Genomic DNA, 12,864 nt, shown 5'->3' with positions numbered 1-12,864 from the left:
AATTTGTACCACGGTGGTGCTGAAGCTGAGCCATTTGTATGATGGCCAAGGCATTTGTTTAACTGTTAAGAAAAAGGTTTTGTTCCCTTTTTCAGGGTTGTGGTTTTTTGTTGAGTTTTTTTTTTTTTTTGGTGGGTTTTTTTTTGTTTGGGGTTTTTTTTTTTAGTATAAACTTTGTTATTTCTGGAAGTAAAAAGCCTGTTTTAGAGAGACACTTAGCAGTCACTGTCACTTCTGAAAGTGTTTTACCTGTCTTCTCTATCTGGGCCTTCTGGGATGTATGACGAACACAAACAAATGTTTGTGAAGGATTTCCAGTGTGTGTCTACAGCACAGTATTTCTCCCCACTCTGTAAGTGGATGTTTGCTCAGGAAAGGGAAAATAATTTCTAAACAATATGTCTCATATATAAAGCTGCAAACATGGCAGACTTTGGTACATCACCAGAAACTACTTTTAACTCTCTTCTGGAAACCTGAGATTTTAAATATCCAGAAATATCCTTGGTGTTATATTGCCTTGAAACAGCTTTCTGCCAAACTTTTAACTTCGGTACTTTGCAGTCTGCTTTTAAACTGTCAGTGTAAATAAAACATTACATTCTGAACTTGCATAGGCGTTGTGAGCTACTTGTTGCTATTAAAAACTTCAATACGCTATAGACAAATATAAAATGGATTTGAAAAGCCACCAGTGTTTTTCTGGCCTAATCACCAATTTCAGCTGTCAGTGTGTATAGTTTACAGTTCTTGGATATTCAGTTGAAATAGCGTATTAGAAAATGACTTTTTTTTTTTATCTCCCTTTTTTTCTATATGTTGTTTTTATCTGTTATTTTTGGGGCCTTTGAAAGCATCAAACACAAATATACAGGAAAGATAAGGAAACCAGTTGATATTAACAGCCGAAGTTAAAATGGAAAAGAAATAGCTGAGGACAGCAATAGGTAGTGTGGTTACAACTTGCATGTGGATCTCATTGACTTATCTTTTTATTTACCCTTCCTTCTTTTTTATCTGCATTTGTTGTTTTCCCACTGTTTCATACACAGTCTCTTCACATCTCTATCTTATGTTCTCTTTACATCTTATGCTCCTGTAGAAATGACTGCAGATAGAAATATTGAATGTGTTACCTGGTTCTGGGGTATACTCAAAAGTAGGCTTCTGTGTGTCTTTGTCATGATATAATGAAAACCAGGACAGTCTTGCCAAAACTACCCCATCCCGGTTTGGTTGATTGGTTTAGTTTTTTGTTTGTTTTTCCTTCTGTTGAGGACAAGTGGATATTTGTGGTATTTTTTGTCACAATTTTTGTGACAGGTTCATAGGCTGCTTGTAGGCATTTCTGTCTCTTTGTAAAAAGCAGTCTACAACATGCTGTCCTGTCTGCTTCCTGTGTATTTAGTAAAATGCAGTTAAGAGCAAGGACATGTACATGAGATTGTTACACTCATAAAAAGCAGTAACCTAAAACTTGTAATCATAAAATAATGCCATCTTTAAAATACTGCACCCTGGATCGAAACACGAAGACATAGAGAAGTGTCAGCATTCTTCCCTTCCCACCTTATTTAGGCCTTCCTTCACTGTGGACACTGTGGACTTTGCTGACAGGTAGCTCTTCCTTAACCATCTCCATTGCATTGGCTGTCACTCGGTCAACTGTTGTGCTGATATTATATTAACTTCTGTGAATTGCGTAGCTTCAGAAGTCTACTAGTACAGTGAAGCTGAAGGGGCCCTCTCCTAACTCTGCAGAGGTCACTGAACTGAGGAGAAAGAGCATTTTGGTAGCCAGATGGGCTCTGTGTTTTGTTGTATATGTCCTGAGCCCTGTATTTTTGGGATAAAACAGAAGGACTTTGCGTCAGGGGTTGTCTAATGCCTGCTCCATCACGCCAGAGATGTGCTCTGCAAGAGGCTTTCATACCTTGGCTCATGATTCCTTTTCCTCTCTCCGCAAAATGCGTGCATATTCAGAAGAGGCTTCTTCCTTGCTTTGATTTCTTGAGAAACTTCCCAGTTTATGTCCTCACGACACCTTTTTTTAATTTCTTCTTGTTCCACCCAAATCAAAAGGGCTGCCACTGGTACCGTCCTTTCAAATGGACAGTAGGATGTCTTCTTCAGTTTGTGCTTTGTACTTAGGAAAGAATTGTTGCAACTGTGTGAGGGGTGGAGGTACTTACATAGTGCAATGTAGATATTGTAGTAGTTGTTACTGAGAGAAGGTGGTCACCCTAGTTCAGTGGGTTTCTTAAGTAGTGTGTCTACTACATTATAGAATGTGTATTGTTTTGTGTAAAAGTTTCAAACCTTGGCAATGTTTTAGCTGTTCAACTTTGGTGGGGCTAAACTTTGGCAGAAGTTCAGTGTTTGAGTGCGGTTAAACAGAAAAAACACTCAAGTCTCCTGGTTCCGTTTTACCTGAGTTTAATAGCTTACTGATGTGGGTGTGTTAACCTGGTTTAAAATGATTCTGTATCAGCTGTAAAGGGGTTTTTTTGTTTTGTTTTCTGTTTTTTACAAGGAATTGCTTTGCAAGCAGACATGTATCTGTCAATGTTGTTTGCATATAGCATTTAGGAAACGTAGTGGAAAGTGGAAAGTCTTTCAGCTGATTCAGAAACTCGTTGGTATGGAATAATCTAGAGACCTCACATGTACAAATTCCCTGAATTAGATTACTTATCCTTGATGCTGCCTTGTATCTCCTGTAAGCCATTTATCATTTGATTTTTTTGTGAGAAGTGTCACACTTGCCACTTTTCATTGGTTACTTGACTTTTTCTTTCTGTGGAAATCGTCCACAATAGGTGGCATAAAACAAATGTAATACATTATTTCCAGAATTTGACAGTTGCTTTCATGAAAGCTGCTTTCTTTCCCATGCTACTTATTCAGGGATTAAAGATGGACTAAATGATTTCAAAGTGGACTTTTTTTGTCATGTAATGTGGAATGCTAGGTAAAAGGAGAGAAGGATTTCTGTGTTGCGTTCTCACATCTATAAAAGAGGCTGCTGTGTCGTGTATTTGTAACTTTTTTTCTTCTTAAGCATTAAAAGTGTCTAAGTGTGCTTTCCCTTGATTTAATTGCTAAATGTATGGAATGAAGCTGGTGAGTTTTGTGAGCACTTTTAAGATGGTGATTTGCTTCTTGTGTGTCTATGAGGGTGTTTTTTGAGATAATTTTTTTTTAATTTAAGTTCAGATCTCAGCTCGCTTAGTTGATATGCATTATTTGAAGCTCTACTTTGATTGTACTCTTGCTGTAGGATTGCTTTAGAATAGGCAGCTGTTGAGCCTTTAATTAGTGGTACTTTGTCAATTGAGTAGTGAACAGTCTGTGTCAGTTCGGCCTGTGTTCGTCCGTGTGACATTTGCTCTTTGCACTATATTGTGGCTTGACTTCTTAAGCAGTTCAAAGGTGAATTATCATTTGATGTAATTTAACTGGCTGCTTTGTAGAAAGAAAAAGTGATTGTGTGCCAGGGAGAAGCTCTTGGCATAAGCAGTGTTGCTGCTTATGGAATAAATGTCTCCAGCAGTTGGGAAACTTCCAAAGTTCATGGGGTGGGAACCTCTTATTGTTATACCTGTCTCTGTTGTGCAGTGGAGATCTACTGGGTGAAACTTGGGAGGCAAGGTTTATTTCGGCCTTCTTCCTTGTTGCTCCTTTAATGTTTATCCCCGCCCAAGAGCCCACTTACCAGTTGGTCAAGTCACTTGCAAAATCAATTCATAAGTAAGGTTACGAATGGAGATGAAGGGGGGGCAGTGATGACTTGCACTTGATTTGTTTCAAATGACTTGTTTACTTGTGTATTAAATGCTTGGAAAATTAATTAGGCTTGTGTGCCTTTAGAAGAGTTTGAGGTTAGTTGCATCAGTTGTTGCTTCCTGAAAAGCTGAAATTGCGTCTAGGTGCCGAACTCACTCTGGCCTGAGGAATAGCTGGTATAAGTTTCTCCTCTGGTGTCATACTTTCTAGTTCTGTGTTCCCTGCTGATGACTTCTTTGGAAAACTGCTTGTCCAAAAAGTTTTCATTTTCCTGGCTTTCTTTATTCATATTCAGTTTCTAATTGATGGGTCTGTTTTCTCCATCAGCATGGCCTGTAGCCTGTGAAGGACAGCCATTTTCAATATACAGAGATTAAGTGGAAAAAAAAATCACTGGTTTAAGTTGAAATAAAATCTAAATATAAGTAATTTGTTGCTTTGATTGCTTAATGTATTAATCTAATGATCCAGATTAGCTAGCTAATAATTTCTTAACATTCCTTAGAAGAGGCACTTGTTTACTGTGTGAGGCATCTAACACAGTGGGCTCTGAATTACTTAATCTGTAGACATTACCTCAGCAACAAAACAGCGCTCTTTGATGGCATTTTTTCATAAATTTTAAATCAGATGGAAACTTGTTAACAGAGTTTAATTTCAGAGCCTCTTGTTTGTAATCGAAACTCTTGAAGATAAAATCAGAACTATTTTGTAACAAATTTAGATAACAAGTGCTTAATATAGTTTGCTTCAGCTGCTGCGATGGAGCAGTATATCATGAAAATATTAAACTTTAACTCCTTTCTATAAGCATCACATGTACCAGTGGTCACACTGATATTTACTTATGAAATCAAGTAACTGCTCTTGTAACAGAGGACAGAATACAGTCATGTCAACTAATGTGTTGTGTTTGTGGTGTGTGTAAAATTAATTGCAGCAGTTTGCATGCATACCTATTGTAAGTGGGTTTGTTTTGGGTTTTTTTTTTTTTGATGCATTTGGAAAGTTCTGCTTTGTATGAACTCATTTAAAGACATGAGTCGTACTACTACAGTTCTGGAAATGTTACACTAGAAATCAAATTGTTTAAAATCCCTTGCTGCTTTGGGTAATTGTAGGTTAATATAATCCATTGCTGTATTGAGTGTTGAAGTTGGTGTGATCTTACTCTTAGGTCTGGTACTGTGTGTGGTGGTTTCAGAGGAATAGAATGTATAAAATCCAGCATCGATGTGTTTTTGATCTCTCTGCAGAATATGTCAAGGTATATTTTGCTTGTTACCTCTGTGCATGTAGCAAACAAACTTTTAAAATTTAAAATGGCAGCTGAAGAATGTTTGTGTTGCAGTGGGTGATACGATTTATAAGAAACTGAAGCTTCTTATACTGAAGAAGTTTGCGTAAAGACATTTTTTGCAAGATTTGCAAAATGCACTAGGCAGGTGGTTGATCTGAGGGGAAAAAAAATAAATGCAGTAAATACATCTGGAAGGTTTGCGTTAATACTATTACATCCTATGAGAGGCTTCTGATTAGGGGAGTTCCTGCATTGCTTATCAGTGATGTTTCCCTAAAGTGTGGTTGTTCTCTTAAAAAAAGAAAAAAGAGGGGGAGAGGGTTAACAGTGGGAGGAAAGCATAATACAAGTAGAAGTGGAAGAAAAGCTTGCATAGGCAGTAGCCTGATTAAAATTTGTATATGGTAAACTTTATATCCGTAGTTGCTATGATTAGTTGTATTGATAAGATTATCAAGGAAAATCGACCTTTATTCTGTGATCAGTTGTTTGAAATATTGTTTTACAGGCCAGGCATCATTTTTAATAATTTAAATACCAGTTTTTTGGAAATGTGCTATCCCCTCCAGCAGTTATGAGACTCTACTCACTGAGTGGTGAGAGGAAAAAGTACATGGCAGTAGAATCATCAAATGTTATTCTGGGTAACTAATAAATTATAGTGTCTAAGGTTTCACAGAGATTTCCAGAGTCACTTGTAAAGATGGGCTTATTGCTTGGTGTTAGCTGACTTTTTGATTTCCTGATATTAAATTGCATTTTTAAGTTTTTTTTTTTTGGTTTTTTTTGTTTTTTTTGTTTTTTTTTTTTTTGGTGAAAGCAGTATTCTGTGACTGAACTGGATCCTTGTCAGGATGATTCACAGTGGGATTGTGCCTCCTGAAGGGAGGCAAGAAACAGAAGACTTGCATCTGCTTTTGGTCTGCCTTGTTTGACGGCACTGAAGACAAAACAAAATTATTTACTTGCCATAGCCAATGGAGGACTTTGCAAGCCCCACTGTGCTAGGGCATCAGTAAAGCGAGGAGGGATGTTAGGCTTATTTGAGCATAGATGTCAGTGGGTGATGGCCTTGGTGAGCTGCAGCCTGTGCAGCAAAATTTCTGGAACCACAGCTCCTGGTAATAAGACAGCTACTTGCAGTAGTAGTTCACGGTGTGGTGGTTTGTGGAGTATGTTGCCAGCAAGAGCCTCTCAAAGACAGCTGAAGCAGCTTATGAAAAGAGTTTGGTGTGATAGAACTTACTGCGTTTTTATCAAGCCTGTTGCTTTTGTCAAACTGAAATCTTAACTGTGCCCAGACTAGCCAGGCCACTCTGACAGCCCTGTGCCAGCCTGTTTGCCTTATTGTTGTTTTTAAACTTAATTAGACATTGCCTGCAGAGGAACAAACTGATGGCATAAGGAGACTGTGCTGGGGAGCAGGGGAATGTGAGTAAACAGCCTGTTCAACAAGGTGTGAGTTAAGATTTTACGCATTCATGCTTTGGTAACTAGGGGTTTTTGCAAGGCAGCATTTTTCCTGTTGCTTTGAATATAGTCTTAGGCCTGAGTTTTAATCTTCAGAGAGTTTGCACAAGTTTTGTTAAGTGAGTAGGTGATGTGCGTTAGCCTTTTGGAGAAAGATCTGTAGCAGGGGAGCCTGATGTAGAGTAACCTGCACCATCCCCTGCTCCCTTTCCCTCTCATCCTGGGTAAGCAGTCGGAGGTTGCAAATAGAGCAGTGAGTTCTGCCACCTCAGCAGCTGGAGAAGGGCTGAGGTGTTGCAAAGCAAGAAGTGGTTATTGCTGAATAGTCTTGTGAAGCATTAAATGGTTCTGTGAAAGTTGAAAGCTATTGAAATCTTTTAATGCTCAAACGAATTTCAAAGAAGTAACATTTGCATGGAAAAAATGTAAATACTACTTTTGGTCTTGGGACTTACTCTTTCTAATCTATAATTTTAAAAGTTTACAGCTCCTGAGTTTGATCAGCTGGTCTGTCTTAAGAGGTTTGAATTGCTTTTGTTGTGGAAAACGGTATCTTAAGCAAATTATTTTGCAATTGTTTTTAAATCCAAAAGTATAAGCAAAACAATCTCAGTGTTTTTTGAAAAAATAGGAGAAATTGTGTGTCTTTGAACTTCAGAAACCAGTCTTTATTGGACTGAAGTTGGGAGCTGGATTCAGTGATCCTTTATGGGTCCCTTCCAGCTCAAGGTATTCTATGAACTTTTAGGATTTTCTTTTTCACTTTTCTGGGTGTGAACCTCTTTAGCTGCAGTCCGAGACTGCAAGTCAAGTTTTGCTTGCCTTGATGGCTTTTGTCAGGTTTTCATATAGCTATGCTTTCAGAGATTCGTAGGTAATATTCACCAAAGCAAGTGCAGCTCTACCTCTTGATCTACCTGTCTTTCCTATGATGTTGTCTGATCAGCTGTTGAGGATGACATTTAATACTCAGTCCATTGAAATTAGTTCAATTTCAAGACTATTTGGGTGAACTAGCATCAAATGCAGTTTAGTCCTCTGGCAGAATTGAGTTTTGGGGTTTGGAGATCATGCATAGGGTTTTTTTTTTTCCCCTCAATTTTCCAGCTTAGAAGTATCAGTTGTTTTTTGCACAGTGTAATACACTTTGTGACTGGTCTGGTACAAGGCATAAGATGATGAGCTGTTTGAACTGTACTTCTCACAAACTTACCACAAAGGTGCAGCTCTGTGCACAAATGTGTCCACTCTTTGCCGTGATAGGTAACACTGCAAGAAATGAATTATCCAAAGCCCTCCTGATAACATCTGTGCGCTTTTGGCTGCTGAAAGCAGTTGTACCATTTCAGTGTGGACTTTCCAGGTGATAACCATCTGCAGAGGTTAATGAGGAGAGCATTATGCTGCTGTGGCTCTTTACAACTTCTCTGCAGCAAATGAAAGCATCTGTCTCCAGAGAGTGTAGTCCAGTGGTTTTCACAAATCTTGGGAATTTAAAAAGAAAGGAAAACCAAAACAAACCACCCCAAACTAACTCAATCTGCTGGAGAAAGATAATTTTTATTACAATTTGAAGTCAACTTTCTGTTGGCTAATACAGATACTTGGTTCACGTGCAAAATTGAAAGCCAAGATTAGCATTTTCAAGTTGGTGAACTCTTAATTGTGTGTAACTGAAGTATTTAGGGAAGAAATGTCTTCGCTTAATATACTTTCACGTGCCAGTGATTTGGTTGCGTAAGAGTAATGGAGTAAAACAAAGGGTGGGAAAAGATCACTTTGGCTGTATACGAGGAAAAACCCCAAACAACAGTAGATTATTTGAGCAGAATAGTTTTCCAAGTGGAGTCGTGGTGGAAATACCCATCTTTTGGGGTCCCATAAAACTAGACTGGTCAATGAAATTGAAATATGCTGTAAGAAATAATATTGCATTTCTTCAGGGAAATGCATGGATGACTCCCATAGGGAATGGTCTAGGCTATCTAATAAGGGGTGCAATGGGTTTCCTATAATACAGAACAATAATGCAAGGCTAATTCTCAGGGATATTATTGGCTGATGTAAACTGGACATTTATAGTTCAGTCTCTGCTGGGCACTATGTTTTCTCTCAGCTGAGGTAAAATTCAACTATATTTTTCAAAGGCTTGGGATAGGAAAGAAGATTAAGAGCAAAGCCTGAAAATTGCATGTGCTCAGCTTGACAGTTTTTACAACTAATAGTATAATCTTGCTAATATTGAACTGCTGACTTCAGTGTTATTAGTTATAGCTACACCACCATATTCCTGAAAAGTTGGGCATTTCACATGTGCTGGGTTTTGCCTGGCTTTTCTTTGCTGGGGCTCTTCTGCTGGAACCCCCTTGAGGATGTGCTTTTAAATTCTGGAGTCTTAATTGCAGCTATTTTAAGATGTCTCTGACCCCAGCTGCCTGCCCTATCTCTGTTGGAGTTTACTGTCCCTGGAGCAGGGGTGACAGGGGATGGATATGTAGTTTCTCAGCTGTCACAGTCCCATCCAGGGTAGTGTGTTTTCTCACTGGAGAACTGTGGAGAGGGTTATGAATTGGCTGGTGGTGTGGGTGCTGAAGTGTGTGTGTTTCTCCTGGCTGGGCAATAGCTTCCAGCAGAGCTGGGGGCTGGCAAGAGTGAGATCTTCAGTGTGAAGCACATAGGAGCAGCCAGAGCGTACGATTTAAGCCCCCAAACCTGGGTTAGGTTTGTACAAACTTGGTTGTTATTGTGTGATTCAAGAGCAAACATACTTGGATAAGCATTTTTTAATAGTATATTCTAAAAAAAACCCCCAAACTCTTCCTTTTAACTGTTACAGATGTCTCACTTCTTCAGTTAGGGCTTTCCTGTGCATAACCCAACTGCTGTTCCCTTCTGCTTGCCCTAAAAAGGAAACTTTTTAGAAGTTAGAAGTACTACAAGTACTGAATGTAGTATATCCTTGACCTATATGTTTTCTGTCTTAGGGGGTGGATATACATAACTGCAATTGTTGAAGTATTAGTAATACTTTTAAATGTTGCAGTGATAGATAGGGATTAAATTCAGTAAATACCAAACATACTATTTATATTTTCTAAGTATATCTTGAGTATGTTTTCAGAGAAGCAAATGATAATGCTGAACAAATCGGTGGGAGGGTTGGAACTAGATGATCTTTAAGGTCCCTTCCAGCCCAAACCATTCTATGATTCTATGAAATTAGGAAACTGCCTAAGCTTAATAGACCTTTCAAACGTTTGTATTTTTGTTGTATATAATACAGCAGAAAATTTAGTTTAATCATTAGCTATAGGAAATATGCAGCAACTCTTTCAAAAAGATCAGTTGTGAAGACATGCAAATCATGTTAACGAAGAAACAGTCCTATCTTTTACAAATTTCAGATTTTTTTGCCTACTTACTAGTAGAAATCTTGAGTTTTTGTAAGTATAATCAGCTTACCACACAAACTGTTAAGCGGGGTGGGGGGAAAGGTAAATTTCTCTCTTTGATTGGATATTTTAAATCTCTGATACTTGGTAAGAAAGAGAATCTCTCTCCTGTGGATTTGATCAGCATTCAGGCCCCGGGAGTTCCATGCTACTGAATAGGCATGACCCAGGTGATGGATGGCTGTTACACAAATCTTTCCATGGCCAAGGAGAAAGGGACATGACTTTCTTGGCTCTTAAACAGTTTGGCCTTTATAAGTTGGTGCTACCTAGAACTGTTTGAGTGAACTGGGACATTGCTTCAGTCGGTGGTGCAAAAGTAACTTTGTGTTGGGCCTTAAAATGTCTTTCACTTCAGATTTAACTATTTTGATCTGGTTTGTTCTCCATCTTTAGCTTCATAAATGTATACTCTCTCACCCAGGAAGTGATAAAATTCGGTATCTTTCCCAATTGTTTGTAATTTAAAAACCAAAACCAATTCCTTAAATAACAAATAATAATAGGTAGTGTTATATATGATACTTATATAATACTATGTAATACTTTGCTCACTAGTGAGAGGAAATGAAATCAATATCTCTGTAACTAGACCATGTTTATTTTGAATGAGGTTTTGGAAGCTGATTTTATAGAATAGAAGGCTTATTCATTTTAGATTTATTTTCTTTAAGTTTTGGCTGTACAATTAGACAAACTATATTTGGTTTCTGAATTACATATTTACTAGGAATAAAAAGTTGGAGGAACAGGTTGTTATTTGCCAATTAACCTTCAGAAGGTGATCTTTTATTTTAGCCAGTGATGAAATATCAGTATTTCCAAAGACCGGGGGGGGGGGGAGGGCGGGTTAATTTGTAACAGTTTTGCATTTCTTGAGGTGTTCAGTCCTGTCTGAGAAGAGACTGTGACCATTCAAATGGAATATGTAATACTTACACGTGGGATTTCTTGGTATGGTAATTTTTTAGGCTTTCCTTAGAGATTGCTAAATGATATTAATACCACTCACTCTTAGACAGCAATTTACTCTTAGTTTTTACATTAGCTGTTAAATGCTTGATGTGGTATGCTGGATAGAGATGTTTGATGTTGCAGTCAGGACAAGCTCCATAGGCTCTTTCCGGGGCTTTGTGGAGACTGTGCCGTCATGATTTGGGAGTGCACGATGACATTACTGTTAAATGTTGCTTTGTCACTCAGTTTCTGGACAGGACATGAGAAAAAGCCCACACTGCCAGACTCGCTCATGTGAGGGTATCCCTTCCTGGAGGAAAGGATATCAGAGAAAAGAGGGTCAGCAGGAGCTGATCATCAAGTTCCCAATGTGCTTTCCTTCTCACTCTTGAGGGAGCAGGACAGGGTCACTGGTTTGCTTGGTGTATTAATGTGTGGGTTAGGTTCTGGCAAGCTGGATTTGACTTTTGGGGTATGTTAGATACCCTGCAGAAGACAGTTTGTTTAGCAGTTCCTGCCAGTAATTTGCTGACTGTAATACCTTACTGAAATACAAAGATAAATTATCTCTATGGTCACTGGTTAACATGCACACCCACTTGTATGCACCTGTTACACTATTATTGCTCTGAAAGAACTATTAGGATATAATTGTTATGCTGAGCTTCTGTTCTTAGATGTGAGGGCTGGCAAAATATCATGTTAACACTTAAGACAATTCTTCAAATAGGTTTATGAAGTGTTTTGTATGTTTATTTGGGGGGGGCTAGGAAACTACTCTTTGTGTTCATATGCATATGGTACTTAATGAGCTAGTAATTTTTTCCATGAAAAAGTTGAGATTATTCCAACACAAGATGTAACAACCTGGGAATGTGTTCTTGTCTAGCTCTAAGAGGTTGAAAAGTAACTTTATTTAGAATAATGTGGACAAGTACTCAATTTCTGGGAAAGGAAGCAAGATAATATTTTATGGAATTCTTGTTGTATGGATGTATGAAGTAGCTTTGAATCTTAAGATCTCATCTTAAAAGTTATGAAAATGGAGAGCTGATACAGCTTTTGATGAAACTTAGTGCAAATGTTTTATGGAGGGTAGCCCATGCTTTCTTTACACTTCATGTGCAGGTAATTAATGATAATCAACTTCACATGGCTTGAAGCTTAACACAAGTGTTTTTTTGACTAGGAGAGTACTTTAGTTGATTCCAGAATAAAATGTGCTTTGAGAAATCCCTTCTTTTATTATCTGTGTGACTACATTCCTACTACTGCTCTGCAAGTGGTACTCAGCTCTGTGAAGATCCTAATTTAACTGGGACTGGTCTACTTGGCAGTGATTAGCAGGTGAAACCAATACTTCCCTTTAGAGACCAGTAAAACTGATAAGCCCATCATGTTTGGATTAGATATTAGAAGGTTCTTCACTGTGAGGGTGGTGAGACACTGGAACAGGTTTCCCAGAGAAGTTGTGGCTGCCGCATCCCTGGGAGTGTTCAAGGCCAGGTTGGACGGGGCTTGGAGCAACCTGGTCTGGTGGAAGGTGTCGCTGCCCAAGGCAGGGGGTTCGGAACTAGACGATCTTGAAGGTCTCTTCCAACCCAAACCAGTCTGTGAATCTGTTCATTCTATGTTTGGGGTCTGGGAGTATAGGTTAAGTAAAATACCTTTGAGCTTTTCTTCTGTTTGTGTTTGGTTTATTTTGGGTTTTTGTTTTGGTTTGGCTTTTTTTTTGGGGGGGGGAGGGGGAGTGTTTGGTTTGTTGTTTTGGGTTTGTTAGGCCAAACTTTTGAAGTTAGACAATGAAAGCAGCATCTTGGCGAATAAAATAATCACTGACTGCTGCGCTACATTCAGTATGGGTATATCGCTTCGTTGAAAAAACAACCAAACAACAAA

At 38.5% G+C, this 12,864-nt stretch overlaps 1 protein-coding gene across 3 annotated transcripts in view; it reads left to right on the top strand.

Moving 5' to 3' along the window:
- The window catches only part of SPOPL (speckle type BTB/POZ protein like), a 38,321-nt gene that overhangs the window by 1,314 nt on the left and 24,143 nt on the right, over positions 1 to 12,864 (top strand). The window lies entirely within an intron of this gene.

This window comes from Strigops habroptila, chromosome 5, assembly GCF_004027225.2.
Source record: "Strigops habroptila isolate Jane chromosome 5, bStrHab1.2.pri, whole genome shotgun sequence".
Taxonomy (NCBI): Eukaryota; Metazoa; Chordata; class Aves; order Psittaciformes; family Psittacidae; genus Strigops; species Strigops habroptila.
This window is presented reverse-complemented; position numbering and strand designations above follow the sequence as displayed.